This window comes from Bidens hawaiensis, unplaced genomic scaffold (genome assembly GCF_021521415.1).
Source record: "Bidens hawaiensis isolate Kalapana, Puna unplaced genomic scaffold, B.hawaiensis_p1.1 tig00001087_1, whole genome shotgun sequence".
NCBI lineage: Eukaryota > Viridiplantae > Streptophyta > Magnoliopsida > Asterales > Asteraceae > Bidens > Bidens hawaiensis.
The window spans coordinates 1852403-1867581 of record NW_027491062.1 but is presented as its reverse complement, the minus strand read 5'-3'; the positions used below and the strand labels follow the sequence as shown (position 1 = coordinate 1867581).

The window sequence follows — 15179 nt, the reverse complement described above, 5'->3', positions numbered from 1 at the left end:
GCACATAACCAACCTCGTCCTTATCCAAATCAGGATAAGGACAACCCTGATTGTGCTCATCAGACAACCTTCCAGAAGGTATCCTTTAAGGAATAAAGAATATGCTGATGTTGACAGCTGCCAATGAAAGGTGGACAACTCAGCAAAACCCATGTGCTACCACGTGATTGCACATGGGTCAGGTGAAATACCTTGGTCAGAGAATAATCAATGAAAAAGCACCAGGTGTCCTAAGGACACGTGGCGCGAAGCAATAGGAGGAGGCCAAAAAGGCCCTAATGGGATCTGAGCCCAATCATTGGAAACCCTAACACTATAAATACCACACCACCTCCACAAGGGGAGGTAAGCAAGAAAATATACTCTAAATCCTTACTCACTCTCAGATTATTATTATTCTCCTACAATCTCTTATTCTCACACCGGAGGGTTACCCCAAAGAGGACCCCTCTGTCCCTTTCTGAGGGGTAAGTTCACGGTGCTGCTCATTTTGTAGGTGGAAGAATTCATACTCCGGAGAACCATCGGTGATATAGCATACTCATACCCGAGGAAAGTTGATCGTCTACCAGTGAGCCGATCCACGTTTCTTCAAAGATATTGAATTATGTCAGCTTATGGTTGGGATGGATCCAAGAACGACGAGAGGTTACCTGCAGAAAAAAGAACACCAGTTAGGCACATCAAAGAACGAGAGGGTCTCTTCTCCGAACACCCTCTGGCATGAGATTAAGTAACTTTGTTTTATGGAGTAAATGAATCGAACAAGATGGATTGTAATTACCTTATTACAGTTTACTTGCATGGACAATTTGTGATCTCGCCTCCGGACTAGTCGCTATCATATTTTGTTATCAGACACACACTAGATGGGCCTATGCCCACCGTCCGTTTCTGATAAGTATCTTATAATGTGTATCAATGCGTTAACCACCGTCTCACATCAAATATAAATTCAGCCAACCGCTAAATGCTTAACCCATCTTTAATACACAGCCCAATATCATCAACTCTTGCATAGCTACAAGCCCATTACCATAAGTAAGCCCAATTACCAATATCAATGATTAGCATAATACAAGTTTCCTAAGTTGTTATACAAGTTTCCTAAGTTGTTATACTTATACAAGTCTCCTAAATGGGTGTTTGGGATTCCTTATTTTCATCAATAACTTATAAACTTTTTAAAAAATTAGTAAGGTGTATAAGGTGTTTGGCAAAGCATAAGGTCTTATGGTTTTTAACTTATGGGGAAGACAAAATAAAAGGGTTTTGAAAAGTTAGGAAACTCTAACGTATTAACTTAATGTGTTTGATTTACCTATTACACCCCTCTAACCCTCATAACTCATTACACTCATTTTAAAAAAAGAGTGACCTTTTTAGTCATTTTAGTTTTTCTCAACACATAAGTTAATCCAAACACTTTTTTAAAAATTTCTTTTAAAAAATTCATAAGTTAATAAGTCCTTATAACAAAAAGTCATTTTTCTTATAAATAAGCAATCACAAACACACCCTAAGTCCTAACGCACCTACAAGCTGCAACACGCCAATAGGGATGGCAGTTAAACCCGGACCCGATGGGAATACCCGAAACCCGACATAATTGGGACGGGTATTACCCGTCCCATTAGGGTTTGGGACGGGTTTGGGATTAGTTTCGAAATTTTTCGCGGGTCTGGGACGGGTTTGGGATTTATAAAATACCCGGTTACCCGACCCGATTACCCGATAATATTGACCCATTTACCCGATATACCCGACATAATTTTTATATATTTGTTATATATATGTTTAGTATATAATAATATTAAAAATTATATATATATATATATATATATATATATATATGTGTGTTTGCTTTTGTTAGTTCCGATAACTGGTCATCGTAACGTTTGAAAAGTTTAATATTATTCTATTTTATTTTATATATATATATATATATATATATATATATATATATATTGTCAAAACCCGATAGAAACCTGATGGGTTTAATTTGGGTGTGCCCGACGGGTATGCCCGAAACCCGCGGGTTTACCCGATACCCGATGGGTAATTACCCGATAAAAACCCGACGGGTTTGGGACGGGTCTGAGACGGGTTTTTATAATCGGGTTTGGGTCTGGGAATACCTAGACCCGTCCCAGACCCGACTCATTGCCATTCCTACACGCCAACACCCATCACACAATAAAAATGTTCACATAACTAATCAACTGAATTAATATTAACATTCTTAACAAATAACAATTCCCCACATTATGTGCAACTTTTTTTTTCTCATATTACCTCAAGTGCCATGATACTGTTCAAAGTTACAAATAAAACCTTACAGTTTGATTGGAATTGTAATCAACCTTAAGTAAAAAAGTGAAACAATATGAAAATCATGCACTAATGATAACCACTTGAGTTAACTAGATAAGCAAATTTTATTGTTGGCTTGACCAATAGAATTATAAGTGCTTTTTTTTCCCTTATTTTCAGTTTATGAATGTTTTATTTGGTAATATTTGTGTATTATTTTTAAAGGTGGCAATTGTGACCCATTGGGTTGAATGTGTTGTATCAAAATGTATATAATGGGTCAGAATGAGTCAAACTAAAAAAAGAAAATGATTGAAACGGATCAAAATGGTTGGCATTTCTCGAGGTTTTTTTTTACTTTTTGATTTATATTTCGAGTTATAATTTTTATTATTTTTTTGAATATTTGATTTAGAGGTTTTGAAATGGGTCAAAGTAGGTTGAGATTTCACATATTGTGTATACGTGGGTCTCATTCTGTTATAAACTCCGCACTAATAATAACATAAAATTCCGCAAATCGCCTTGCATGTAAGCTTGGCTCGGCCCTATCCTGTTACGCACTTTATCAATTTTGCGTGTCCGTGTTATTATTTGCTTCTTTCATTCGAGACGTAACAATGTAACATCTTTAACGAGAGAAGTGAATATTTGTGTTTTTCGTTTTGAATTTATTAAACTAAAATAAAACAACATTACATGGGCACGTAACTACCCTGAGCATCAACAATTATACATAACCATATCCTCCACATCCGGCAATTTCGTCAACCCACCATCGACCGCGAGGTCATGCCCAGTAATAAACCCTGAACCGTCCGATGCAAGGAACACCACCGCTTCCGCTACATCCTCCACACACAATTCCTTCCCCTTTAAACTCGACAGCGCCTCATACATCTCCATCGTCTTCTTCGCCGCCGCCGGAGACCGCCGCGACAACGGCGTCACCACCGCCGACGGCGACACGCAGTTCACTCGTATCCCGTACACTCCGAGCTGCTTACTCGCGGACCGCACCAACCCTAACAACGCGTGCTTCGTCATCACGTAGTCCGTACGCACACACGCGCCTCTACTCGCCGCCACGCTCGCCGTACATATAATGCTCCCTCTCACGCGCCGCTCCACCATCGCACGCGCCGCGTGCTTCACGCACGCGCCGCGTGCTTCACGCACGCTGCCGTTCCACGCGCGTCGAGTTGATTTAAATCCAGATCGAGAACGGTTTGTTTAGACGTGCTGATGATACTGGCGTTACAAAACATGACGTCAAGTCTGCCGTGAGAATTGACGGTGAATTTGACGGCGGAGATGACTTGTTGTTCGTCGGAGATGTCGCAGTGGAAGTAGGTGCATCGGCTTGAGCCGATGGAGTCGGCTACGAGTCGGCCTTGGTCGTCTTGGACGTCGGCGATGACAACGGTGGCGCCGTGGCGGGCGAAGAGCCGAGCCGTGGCTTCGCCGATGCCGCTTGCGCCGCCGGTGATTATGGTTACTTTGCCGTTGAGTGTTAACGGTGGTGTGTTACTACTAGTTAGTTATGTCATTGTTAATATTTATATAATAATATGTTATGCAATTTTATTTGAAGTGAATGTGGTGTAGCTAATAACAACAAGTGTTTTATGGTTATGGTCCTACATGCATGCAATAATGAAGAGGTAGGTTCCAGCAAAGCCCAGTTGGACCCGCAAGACTCACCTAAAAGAGGGACGTCTGCGCAGAAACCAACTGGATCCGCAGGACCAACCATGCTCAGAGACGTGACGTCCTTACGCGCAGTACGCAAGCTGGTCCCGCAGGAAATGCCTCCCGATGGTGAAGGACTCCGCCTGTTCCCGCAGCCTCGGATACAAGCCATCAGGGAAGGCCACCCGCGCAGCAAGGCTACACGCACAAGGCACGTAGCTCTCACTCAGTGTCACATGAAGGAATGAGCGAAGCCGGGAACAATCCCGCACAAGGGCGGGAGGGGGAATACTCCCGCCCAAATAAGCCAGTCCGTACGATACAGGAAGATCTTCTGTACTGTACCTGACGAGGTATGGGAAAAAGATCTGACTAAAGATACGACAGCTTATTGACAACAGTATGGCGAGCAGCATGCTCCTGCACTGTATCACTATTAGCCGCTGCCTACTCACCAACTACTGCCATACCACGTGCATAGCCGTCAGTTGGTGGAACAGGAATAGTATACAGCAGGCCTGGTCGCTATCAGCCGCTACCTACCCACCAACTACCAGCAGGGCACGTGCGTAGGCTACTGTTGGTGGAACAGGAACACTGTTGCAGCCGGCCATACCTCTTTGGAAACCTACCTTCGGCTATAAATACCACAAATGGTATGACCATCTCATCTTATCATATCTTATATCATCATAATATACCTGATATCTGCTCTAGCAATCTCTTAATATACTTTTATATTTAAAGAGCAATCTAGTCTGATTCTCACGCCGGAGGGTGGTCACAAGGAAGAACCCCCCCCCCCTTCTCAGTGACGAGATCACGGTGTCTGTTTTGCAGGTCATCAGAAGAACCATCTTCCAAGGGTCTAACCCCCAGGTGGGAAACATCTCTCCAACCCCCAGGTTACCAGTAATCTGTCCGGGGTCCGGTTAGTGTTTCTTCATTGGCGCCATCCGTGCATAAAGCTAGAACTTTATTTTTCTCCAGTTTTTTCAAACTTCTACAAAGATGGTTAGAGAAATTCCGGTAACCACAACCCCAGCTACTGGGGTGAATACCGGTAACACAGTTTTTACAAACACTACCCCGGTTACCCAAGCCGGGGCAAGTGAAGTAAATTTTACGAACACTACCCCAGTTACTCAAGCTGGGGCAAGTGCAGTAAATGATCGCCTACTGGGATCCACTGATACCCAGTTTGAGAAACGAAGACTCCCCCGCCAAACTCTCGATGAAGTTAAGGCATGGGCGGAGGCACGACAAAAGGAATTCCAGGCTGAGTTGGACGAACGCTTGCGTTCCATACAACAGGCCGACGAATTCGAATACTGGGAGGATGACTCGGAGGAATCCGACTCCGACGCGAACCCTCGCCATAGGGCAAAAGGAAAGCGTAAGGAAATGGAATCCCAACCGAAAAGGCACTTTGGACAAGCCTTCAAACCAAAAAGCACAGGTGGAAGTCCACGAGACTTCTCCAAAACGTTCAGACCAAACATTGCAAATGCAGGAACGTCTAAGTTTGCAAGGGACATTGCGGAAGCAATCGCCCCAAAGAGTGCCAAACAAATGCCTAACATAGGCACATATGACGGTATATCTGATCCAGACGATCATTTGAACAGGTTCATAGCAGGGGCAACCGTCAGCAATTGGACGGAACCCACCTGGTGCTACATGTTCCAAATGACGCTTGTTGGGGCTGCTAGAGCTTGGTTTGATCGTCTACCGATCAACCACATCTACGACTGGGCAGACTTCCAGCAGAAGTTTAGCCAACACTTCAGCCAGCAACGGAAGTATACCGAGGAGCAATGGACAATCCTCAAATGCATACGAGAAGAAGATGAATCTCTGCCAAACTTCATCACTCGCTTCAACTCAAAGAAGCTAAGTTTGGGCAATATCAGCGAAGATCTTGTTCGCGCTGCCTTCATCCAGGGCGCGCATGACCCAGAGCTCATCCGCACCCTAACGGGTAAAGATGGCATGCCATCCACATGGGATGCCATCATGACAGCAGCAAAACGCTATGCGGAAACGGAGAAGCAACTGGGTAGAGATCTCCCCCAGAGCACAAACCTCTACACTCAGAAAACGAGATAAGACAACGTCCTCACCGCCCGATTAAATAAAAAGCGGAAGCTAGGCATTTGGCAGTCAAGGGTAAACTTTGACACCTCATCCGGCTTGCAACATCGATTGGGCGGAAGGGATAATGTACATCCGCACCGGAACTCCAGATGGACGCCACTCACCAAGAGCGTCACTGAGATATTCGCTACTGAAGAGCTCCCATGGCCAAAGCCTCCAATAATCCGACATCGTCATGATGCTGATCGGAGCAAATACTGTGACTTTCACAAGACAAAAGGCCACAACACTGAAGAATGCATAGACGTAAAAGACATGGTCGAAGCATTTGTCAGAGATGGGACGCTCGCGCACCTCGTGGCGCAATAAAGGCTGAGCAGGCGGGTGCGTGTAGAACCTCAGCTGGGGAAAACACGAATAAAAGTTCCAGCTTCAATGTCGAGACTACATGCTGCGTAAAGAACGAGATCCCGAACCAGGTGCGTATCGGCTCGATGGCACTCCCATCCCAACATGGAAGGGAGCTCATTTACACAATTTGCATGTAAATCAATTCCAATTTGTAAAGAAAAGGCCAAGAGCCACTTCTAATGGAAATGATCCTCTTTAGAACATCAAAGCTGATGATTTTACTTTTCTGAACACTAGTATGCCGGCTTTCACCACATAATTACGTGAAGTCGTTGCGTGGGAAGGCGGTCCTACCCGCACAAACCCAATAATGTGAAAAAACCTTCACGCAGGTCAGTTGAAGGGAAAAGGTTCAGCACCCAAAAATGAAAGTGCCGGTCTATCCGCACGAATCATAATGAGGAAACTGAACAATAACCTGTTGACAACCACGCGTCGAACGGTTCAAAACAAAATTCTTAAAAGGATGAAGAAAACCTACACGCAGGTCAGATAAGGGTAAAGTTTTGCCATCCTACTAAGTGCAAGTGACGGTATTACCCGCACAATCACGAAAGAGGAAGCAAAACTTCACACCTATTATCAACCACGTTCAAAGGTTAACTTATCCTCAAAAGATGAAGAAAACCTACACGCAGGTCAGATAAGGGTAAAGTTTTGCCATCCTACTAAGTGCAAGTGACGGTATTACCCGCACAATCACGAAAGAGGAAGCAAAACTTCACACCTATTATCAACCACGTTCAAAAGTTAACTTATCCTCAAAGGATGAAGAAAACCTACACGCAGGTCAGATAAGGGTAAAGTTTTGCCATCCTACTAAGTGCAAGTGACGGTATTACCCGCACAATCACGAAAGAGGAAGCAAAACTTCACACCTATTATCAACCACGTTCAAAGGTTAACTTATCCTCAAAAGATGAGGAAAACCTACACGCAGGTCAGATGAAGGTTTAAGTTTTGCCATCCTACTAAGTGCAAGTGACGGTATTACCCGCACAATCACGAAAGAGGAAGCAAAACTTCACACCTATTATCAACCACGTTCAAAGGTTAACTTATCCTCAAAAGATGAGGAAAACCTACACGCAGGTCAGATGAAGGTTTAAGTTTAGCCATCCTACTAAGTGCAAGTGACGGTTCTACCCGCACAATCACGAAAGAGGAAGCAAAACTTTAACCCATTATCAACCACGTTCAACAGGTTAACTTATTCTACACTTGGAAAATTGCTAATTTAAACTAAGTATGCAAGTCATAAGTTTATAAAGCAAGAAACCCAAAGAAGGAAATAACAATCTTATACGCAAAAAGATTAATATTTCACAAACGAATTATTACAAGAATGGCCGGGTAACTACCCGCCTACGAAAAGAAAATAAATACATCTGTACAAGACTATCCTAGCAATGGGAAGGGATCTTCAGGATCAGGCTTCAGGGCCACTTCCACTTGGACCAGCGCCGTCAGTAGAGCGTGGCTGTTCAAGGTAAGCCTTAAGGATAGGTAGCCCATCATCAGCAGCAGCAATTTCATTCACCTTCTCCACCACCGGATGCGGGAAGGCTGCGTATTGATTTACTGCTTGGTCATATATGGCTTCGGTATCTACATTGTATAAAGGGAAGTTGGATGGCGGGACGCCTTTCTCAACAAACCCTAGACCAAGCAGGAAACCGACCCGTTCCCCATCCTCGTGAGAAGCGTTGAGGGCTGCGCTCATTGCATCATCGTAAGATGTCTCTGAAAAGACCCGATGCACAACCTACATAAGAAAATATACAAGTATCAACACCCTAATTACAAAGATAAGCGTGAAGACATAAAGCTAAAATACCTGAGGCAACGCTTCTCGAAGAAGCCATTCCTTGACAACCAGAGCTTGGGTGCAGGCGCGTTCAGCTTCGTTCTTATTAAGATTGGCGAGAAGCACATCCTTTGCAGCGGCCTCTTCAACGCCTTTAAGCTTCCGCTCGGTGTGCGCAAGCACACCCCTCTGGTCCAGGATCTCTTGAAGCTTCTTCGCATCCTCCATAGCCAAGGCATCATGAGCCTGTTGAAGAGCCTCTAACTTAGCTTTAAGTTCTTCATTCTCCAGGCGAAGAGGCTCAGCAACAGCTTCAGCCTTGGTGGCCCTCTCGGTCGCGTTCCTCGCAGTCTCTTTAGCTAGCCGAAGCTGTTCGTTAACAGCTTGGGCAGCCTTGGAGCGGGCCTCGAGTCGCGCTTGAACCTCAACCTCGAGGGCCTTGAAGGCCTTCTCCTTCTCCGCAGATGCTGCGGTTAGTTTTTGGTTCTCCTCCCGGAGAGCACGCGCCTGAGATACTTCTTTAACGCGAGCTGCTTTCAACTTGTCGTTTTCACGACAAAGCAGCTCGACGTGTGGCTGCATCCGGGCCAGGAGAACTCGAAGCTCGTTGGTTAGCCTACCCTCCTGGTAGCTAACCATGGCTTCCCCCAACGCACCATGGGGAGCAGCGTGGCGAGCCCAGTCCACGCACTCCACAGGTGTGCGAAGGGTTGTTCCTCGGCGTATGTTCCATCGCGGAACATACACTTCATTGGAATCCGACACTGCAAAAAACAAAAAAGCAGTTAGGAAAAGATGATAAAAAATAAAAGTGAAAAAGGGCCAAAGGAACCCTACGCACCTGTAGGGTCTATAACAGGCCGATAACCGCCGAACCCATCACCTGAACCCAAAGGAAACCCATCCAAAAGGTCAGGCAGATGGGAAGGTGGCAAAGATTGGCGAGTACTCCCATGTGTACCTGATGAGCCGGCCGTCGGTGCCGGTGGCGGGGGCATGGTGGCAGCCGCCGCAGTCGCTGCCGCAGAAGCCGCAGCAATCGTAACCGCCGGCTCGGTGAAGGACGCCGTAAAAATCGCACTCACGGCCGGCGGTGGCGTAAACTCGGCTGGAACAGTCGGCTCAGAGTGAGCAACTGAACCAGCGGGACCAGGCGCAGGCGCCTGGGTCGACACCTCAGGTAGGCTGACCAAGCCTACCGTCATCGGCGGAGAGATACTACTCGGCACTTCACCCTGGAATGCGTCAACATCCACGCCTGCACAAGAAGATAAGTGTTTAAATAAATTTAGTGAAATCTACAAAGATAAGGATGTTTCTACTTACGGGTTTTCTTGAGCCTGAACGTACGGACGGGCGGGGACAAGCCCAATGGGGCCGGTCTCTTGACGCCGGTCACCGTCGTCGTCGGTTCTCCGGAGGTAACAGTCGTAGCCTCCGGAGCAGTGGTCTTCTCACCACCGGGGTTCCCCGCCACCTCTTCACTATCTGACTCGGTGTCAGATAGAAGCACCGGATCAGCTGTGGAGGCCACCTTCTCCTTCCCTTTCCCGCCGGCAGCCTTCTTCTTCCGCACCAGCGGAGGACCATCTGCGGATTCCTCAGAATAAGACAGGATGTAAGGAAATTCAGCAGCGGGTACAGCATTGAGGGGTTGAGGATAGAATATCGCCTTACCTGGCCGCCGGGGGCTCAGGATCTCTTGGCCCGGCGGATAGACCTCCACAAACCGATCCGCCGTTTGCTCCAGGATGGGCAACTCATTCTCGTCTAAAGCACGAGTGCCCACCCGCACGGGACCGTCAGCTTCCCGCGGGTACAGGAGCGACTCCAAGTCATTCCCCTCTGAAAGAAAAGAAACAGTTAGAAGACAAACTAATATCAGCAAGAAAGACAAGACATACCATAAGGAATAGAGTTCAAACCGTATTCGAGAAGGATGGGAAACCGAGACGCCTCCTTCCATACCCGGCTCATCCCCAGCATCACCATCCCGGACTCCGCAAACCGGTAAACCGGAGATTGGACCCGGGATATCTTCGCGAACCATTCCGCCTCCTGGTAACTGGAAGCGTGAAGGCTCGGAAGCGCTTGACCCTTCTTAAACTTCATGGCAATGGGGATGGCGCGGGCAGAGATGTAGAAGAACTCCCACTTCCACGATCGGAGACTGCGCTCGGTCACGCAGATCTTCAAACCCTTAATACGGGTTGTCAGGGTGTACCACCCCTGGACGCACCTCCAAGTATAGAAGGTCATCAGGCGGTCCACGTAGGGCTCAATACCCAGAATCCGGCACACCCACTCGAAGTGCCGGACCTTGGCAATCGCCATCGGATGCACCTCGGTCAGGTGCACACCGTGCCTCTCCAGGACACGATACACAAACTTTGTCAATGGGAACCTAAGGTTCCCATAAACAAAGAATGCAGCATATACCCCGATCTTGCCACTGGGGCATCGTACACAGTCTGGTGGGATTCAGGAAACTCAGGCTCAAGAGACTCAAGCATGAATTTCCTGACGATATACTGGTACTGATCGACAGGTAGAGCACACTGGCACTCGCCAGCAGTACTCCTATCGTCGGCTACAGCTTCAGCATCATGGGAAGACATTTTGCAGAAAGAAGAAAGTGATTTCGGGAAAATGCTTGCCTGAAAAGGGGAGTATTTGCCGGAAATCACTAAGAAGAAGAAAGGTGAAAGTGTGGATTACAAAGAGGCATCTCCCCCTTTATATACTAATCGCAATTAATGCGGTGAATTTAATGCGGAGGAGAGAGAAATCGAAGATGCAATGAAACTATGACACGTGGCAAAAAGCAGGCTGGCAACAGCTGTTGACAGGACGTGTGCCAGTAATTTCGCGGCCACGCGCCCGAAAATCGCGCCCACGCGCCGTAAAAAGCGTCTGGAATGACCATATAATGTCACGTCACCATAACTTCCTGCACGTCCTGACACAGTCAGAAGAAACTGTCGCACGACGTTTCAGAGGTTTGGACTGTTCCTATCTTTCCACCAACCTTTTGAATTTCAAAATTCAAAATTTAAAAAGTAAGCGGGAAAATACCCCCTTACCTTGGCAAACAAGTAACAGTAAGACGGATGCGGGTACAGTGTAAAGGCAAAACCCTTCACATACCTAGCACCCGCATGGAATTAAAGCCAAGAAAACCTTGGCGAACAAGTAACCGTAAGACGGATGCGGGTACAGTGTAAAGGCAAAACCCTTCACATACCTAGCACCCGCATGGAATTAAAGCCAAGAAAACCTTGGCGAACAAGTAACCGTAAGACGGATGCGGGTAGAGTGTAAAGGCAAAACCCTTCACATACCTAGCACCCGCAGGGAATTGACGCCAGGAATACCTTGGAAGTAAAATAACCGTAAGACGAGCGCAGGTACAGTGTTAAGGCAAAACCCTTCACATACCTAGCGCTCCGCTGGGAACTGAAACCAAGAAGGATCTTCTGGGCAATGCTTGCGGAAACGGAAATAACATCCCCGCATAGCGGGAACGTCGAGAACTACGTTGTTCGAAGCTCTAGGATGGAATTGGTGGTCTTAACATAATTGATCACTATGTTCAAAACCACCAAAACCTCAAGGAGAATCCACACAAGTGGGACTCAACGCTCCTGACGTGCGAGGAGATTACAGCCTACCCGCATCATACCCAAAGACCAAGCAGGAAACTCGGGCATTTCTGCAAGTGACAAGGACTTCCGCGGGAAGAATCCCCATGGAAAACCTTAGAAAAACCCTTTTCAAAACCCTCTGCTTAAGTCCAAAAGTTCACCTCACTTTATTAAACACTCATGAGAAGAACATTGGACTGGGGGGGACTTGAAGAGGTAGGTCCCAGCAAAGCCCAGTTGGACCCGCAAGACTCACCTAAAAGAGGGACGTCTGCGCAGAAACCAACTGGATCCGCAGGACCAACCATGCTCAGAGACGTGACGTCCTTACGCGCAGTACGCAAGCTGGTCCCGCAGGAAATGCCTCCCGATGGTGAAGGACTCCGCCTGTTCCCGCAGCCTCGGATACAAGCCATCAGGGAAGGCCACCCGCGCAGCAAGGCTACACGCACAAGGCACATAGCTCTCACTCAGTGTCACCTGAATGAATGAGCGAAGCCGGGAACAATCCCGCACAAGGGCGGGAGGGGGAATACTCCCGCCCAAATAAGCCAGTCCGTACGATACAGGAAGATCTTCTGTACTGTACCTGACGAGGTATGGGAAAAAGATCTGACTAAAGATACGACAGCTTATTGACAACAGTATGGCGAGCAGCATGCTCCTGCACTGTATCACTATTAGCCGCTGCCTACTCACCAACTACTGCCATACCACGTGCATAGCCGTCAGTTGGTGGAACAGGAATAGTATACAGCAGGCCTGGTCGCTATCAGCCGCTACCTACCCACCAACTACCAGCAGGGCACGTGCGTAGGCTACTGTTGGTGGAACAGGAACACTGTTGCAGCCGGCCATACCTCTTTGGAAACCTACCTTCGGCTATAAATACCACAAATGGTATGACCATCTCATCTTATCATATCTTATATCATCATAATATACCTGATATCTGCTCTAGCAATCTCTTAATATACTTTTATATTTAAAGAGCAATCTAGTCTGATTCTCACGCCGGAGGGTGGTCACAAGGAGGAACCCCCCCCCCCCTTCTCAGTGACGAGATCACGGTGTCTGTTTTGCAGGTCATCAGAAGAACCATCTTCCAAGGGTCTAACCCCTCGTGGGAAACATCTCTCCAACCCCCAGGTTACCAGTAATCTGTCCGGGGTCCGGTTAGTGTTTCTTCAAATAATAAAAAACTTGTTACGTGTTGACAAATAATATAAGAAAAGTCGACTTAGGATTAATTGTTATTTAAAAGATAATTAAGATTTTTGACTTAAATGGTTCGTTAGAATATAATTATCAAGCTTAGGCCGGTGGGTAGAGATCGGTAAATAAACCGGTTAACTGAACCGATTTGAAAATCGAGTTGAAATCGAATCATTTTGAAACTGATTATATAGAAACCGGTTTGGAACCGACTGAAACCGTAGATTGGATCCGGTTTGTAATTTTCTCCACCAAAACCAAAACCCGAACCGAAACAGGTTTCAACCATGACCAAAACCGATGATAAACCGGTTTTGACTTTTGTTAACGAAACCGAACCAGTTTCAACCCAACACGGTTTGTGCACCTCTACCGATCATTCCTACGTGTGCATTTAAATTTGAGAATGACCTCATTTGAACACAACCCCTTTATATATCATCTCCCGCGTGAAATAAGGACAATAACTGTGGCTATTCATGTCATTCCTACCAAGGCTGGCCATGGCATATGACAGAGTAGTCGATGGCCATAGGCCTGATACCGGCTAGGCCCGGAATTGTTTTTTTTTTTAAATTATACGTACTGTTATCAAAAACTATATGTATACTTAATGTATTAACTCATTTACTTAACAACTAACTTGGTCTAGTGGTCAAGGGGTAAGATGCACAACCCAAAGGTTGTGGGTTGTAGTCTCATTCAAGGCATGTTAAACTTATATTTATATATTAATTTTTTTAAACAACTCAAATCATATCAAGGAAGCTAAATTAAAAATTAATTTGTTTAAACCCAACAAAATACACTTTTTACTTAAGACCCAAAATATTTTTCGCTTTCGGCCCAAATTTTTTTTTTCAATTCTCGAAGCCGGTCATGATTCCTACTAGCCTTAATAATCTAATCCAATCAATTTTTTTATCTTTATCATTTCGTATATTATTATATAATGAAATGGTGGAGAACGATGGAAAATGAGGAAAATAATCAATACCCCTAGATGAAGGGTGATATTGAATTATGGGAGAAAAGCTGACGTGACAAATGATAAGGAATGGTTCAAATGAACCATACATTTTAGCCTTACTTAGTAAAAACGGCAAACTACTTTTAAATTGAATTCATATAAACTCAGATTGGATTGAAATATCTCGAATTCATAGCAGACTGGATTTCGAAAAACGTCCTAAAATTTTCAAATCCAAAAAGTTTGATTGGAATAAGTGATGGGAGAGATGGTTTATGATGAGATACATATCATGGGGAGCACCATACATTGTGGATAAAAGTTGATAATGGTCATGAGCACCCGCATATGACTATCTAGATAAGTAACAACACTAGACCGTGCACTCACATGTCTTGTCTGCGGTTCGTTAGTCACGCTCGCTCTATATGAACCCTCGTTCACACCATAACAAGGGACACAAAACGTACATACACATAAAAGTAAGGAAGATTCTTTTTTCCCGACCTGAAAACACGTAAAATAAAATTATATTACTTTCTCTCATTTTATTTTCTTCTCTCATTAATAGTACGTGTTAGTCATTACCCTAGAACGAGCATTCAACTAGGAACCTAAAGCCGGGAATGCTTCCTTTCCTAGTTTTCTTCAGTTTTGAGAAAACGGAAACTATAGAGGGTTATCAACGCAAAATGTAGCATTAATGCTACATACTATACAATTAACACTTATTGTTACGTGTTAAAAGTTTGTGAGCAAACATATTGTGTTGAATTAACATGCAAACATGGTAAGGGGAGCATTTGAAACTCTTTTGTTCATAACCGTTATTGATCAGGGGTCTTTATTGGTTCTAATAACAGTTATTCAATTAGTTCGGATCAGATTATTCCAATTTGAAACTTTTTTGTTCATAACCGTGAACCAGTCCCAATTTGTCATTGTCTAACCGAACCAAATTCAACGCACCTTCATATATAGGATCTAAGCGAATTTCATTACCCACTCGATCAAAAGTTGCTTTTTAAAC

General features: G+C 45.3%; 1 pseudogene; it reads right to left on the bottom strand.

The window, feature by feature from the left end:
- Positions 1-2808: 2808 nt before the first annotated feature.
- LOC143557757 ((+)-cis,trans-nepetalactol synthase NEPS2 pseudogene) lies at positions 2809-15091 on the bottom strand (annotated as a pseudogene).
- Between the last annotated feature and the right edge of the window lie 88 nt (positions 15092-15179).